This window comes from Pediculus humanus, genomic scaffold, assembly GCF_000006295.1.
Source record: "Pediculus humanus corporis 1103172107613 genomic scaffold, whole genome shotgun sequence".
Taxonomy (NCBI): Eukaryota; Metazoa; Arthropoda; class Insecta; order Psocodea; family Pediculidae; genus Pediculus; species Pediculus humanus.
The window spans coordinates 24,379-27,744 of NW_002987227.1; positions in this window are offsets into that span (position 1 = coordinate 24,379).

A 3,366-nucleotide genomic window follows, 5' to 3' on the forward strand; every position below is an offset into this window, starting at 1 on the left:
CTTTGGTAAATTTTCTTTTGTTTTATTATTATTATTATTTTGTTAGTTTCTCGGACGTTTTGTTACAAGTCTTGAATTTCTTTGTATAAAAGTTTTCTTATTCGTGTCTTAACCCTTTGTTTTTTTGTTTTTAAAATACGGCATCTTTATAAATTCTAACAAAGTCTTTTATAGGGTTCATCTTCCATTCCATGAAAACCTAAACTGGACTCCAGCGATTGATGACGTTTATAGAATGAGAAGAAGATGATGAAAATAAATCATGCCATCATTTTGTTAAAATTCACTATTAAACTTTTTTCATCCGCGAAAACTTTTTTTTTTTTTCACTAAAATTAATAAATATAGAATCTAGTTATTAAATATCATAAATTTAATGAACTACTATGACCTTTAACCTCACGAAAAAAATTAAAACAATTACTACAATTATAAATTAGTATTACATAAATATTGCATTGTATTCATGTACTCATCTCTTAAAGTTATTATTATTATTATTAAATTTAACCTCATAAATTTTTTTTTTAAACAAAAGTGTAACATTAAAGTGTTAAATACATATTATTATTATTATTAATATTAATATTATTATTATTATTATTATTATTATTATTATTATTATTATTATTATTATTATTATTATTATTATTATTATTATTATTATTATTATTATTATTATTTAATCGATATCGTGGAAAAAGTGTGAGAAAGAAAAAAATTAAAATTTTTTCTTTTTTTTTTTGGCAAACGTTATATAATTTTAAGTAAATTAACCGAAAATGATAACAAAAAAAATAAATAAATAAATAAATAAAGAAGAAGCAGAAGACGAAGAAGAAGAAAAAAAATTAATGGTATAAAGTGAATGATTGATTATATATAATCATCACCAGAACAAATTCATAATTTTTTATGAAAATAAATAAAAAAGGAGCCGTTAATATGTACGGTTAATGATAATAATAATAATAATAATAATAATAATAATATAAAATTTTTTTCTATTAGTTTCATAATTTAAAAATGATATTTTTTACTTTATCCAGTTAAATTCATTTATAAAAAAAAAAATAGAAAGAGGTTGAGGAGCCATTAAAAAAAATTTTCCTTTTTTTTTTTTATCAAATCCATTAATTTCATTGTCCATTTGTCTCTGCCTTTTTTTAAAAATCTTTTTAATCCATAAAATTCTTTTTTTTTTTTACATAAACCATGGTGATTGTTTTTTTTTCTTCGTCTGACGTTCTTCACACGCACGCGCACACACACACACACGCATTCATTTTCCACAGTTTTTCCTTTTTTTTTTTATATATATTTTATTAATAATTGATGTTTTAACGGATTTTTTTTTAATTAATTAATTAGTAATTTATATTTCGAAAATGTAGGATTACCAACCGAAAAAAAAAAAATCATAAATTTTTCACATTGAACAACCAAACAAATAACATAACGACTGCAACAAACAACATAAAAAAGTACCCCCCAACCCATTTTAAAATTTTTCATAAGCTAAACATTAGTTAAGTTGTGTTATGAAACGAATCAATTAATCAGCTGATATCATATCAGTTGTTGATTGCATGAATAAGTAATATATGATTATGATAACTTATTAACTTTTATCGATTGGTATTTATTAATCGAATCATAATGAAATAAATTCTAACACAACCGCAATTTACATTAATCATAAATAAATCAGGTATTATCATTATTATTATCGTAACAAACAGGTATTGAAATATTTAAAAATTGTTTTTTTTTTTTTTTTATCATTGATAATATCGTTTCGTTTGCATGCACGTTATTTAAATTTAAAAAAGGAAATGAAAACTTTCCATGAATGATCGATGTGTGTGTGTGTGATAAGACGTCACACCAAATAAAAAATTAATGTTAATACGTTGATAATAATAATAATAATTACGGGTAATTTAATTTCAAACCCGTAGTTATGTAATTAAACGATCCAAACCATAAAATTACAAATATTTAATTATTATTATTATTTCCAGTTTTATTAAAAAAAAAAACAGTAAAAATTGGTTAGAAAAACTAAATACATAAAACTATGTAAAAGTTATTATTATCATTATTATTATTATTATAAACAGTAAAAAAAAAACGTATGAAGCGTTCAATATTCCATTTTTAAAAAAATAATAATAATAATAATAAAAGAAAAAAAGAAAGAGAAAAAAACAATTTTTTTTTCTTTTTTTTTTTCATAACTCGTTTAAACAATGAAACTTTTTTTTTTTATTTTGTTATGCTATGTTTTTGTTGTTTTTAATAAAATTATAACAACATATTATGTTTTTAAAAATGAAAGGAAAACGACTGCGTGTTTATGATTTCAATAATACGCGATTTAAAAAAAAAAAAAGGAAATTTTTTTGTTTTTTTTGTTTTTAATTTAAACATTATTATGCAGAAGGGAAAGAAAACAAAAAAAAAAAAAAGTCAATTTAACTTTTTTTTTAAATTCCCTTTGTGGAAGAGAAAAGTAAGAGAAAATGAAGTGAAAAGTAGAAAAAAAATAGACAAGATGGCAAGAGGGGGGGGTGGGAGAGAAAGAGAGAAAGAGAGAGAGAGAGAGAGAGAGAAAAGAAAAAATGGCGGTAATGAGACGACGACCGGGGAAAAAATGAAAATTTTCTTTTTTTTTTGGGTGGAAAACTTTATTCTTGTTATAATAAAATAATAATAATAATAATAATGATAATGATAATGGTAATAATAATAATAATAATGATAATAATAATAAAATTTTTTTAATGTAAACAACACAAAAAAAATTTTTTTTTTTTTTTTTAATCAACAAATGCATTTTCATGTTTCCTTTTTTGTTTCCTTTTTTTCCTTTTTTTTATAAACAATTAAATTTTTTAATTTTACATAAAAAAAAAAGTTAAAAAGTAAAAATATATTTTTCAATCAATTTATTTTATTCACCCTCAAACACGCAGATAAACAAACAAACAAACAAACAAACAAAACAAACAGAAACAAGAGAGAGAGAGAGAAAAAACGAAAAAAAAACAAAAAAAAAAAAAACTTTTATTTGCGTATTATCCCGCGTGCACGCGTTTTATTTTTCACGTCGTATTAAAAATTAATAAATTTAATAACAATAATAATGATAATAATAATGATAATGATAAATAAAATAAATTACTATAATTCTCTCGTAATATTATTAACACTTTTTGACAGTATACAAAAAATTATTTATCGACGTAATAAATAATATTAAACGTCATAAATTTTGAAAAATTTTTTTTTTAGTCTGCTTTCGGTTTCCTTCATAATTTTTTTTTCCTTTTTTCCTTTTTTTCCTTTTTTTTTATCTTACGA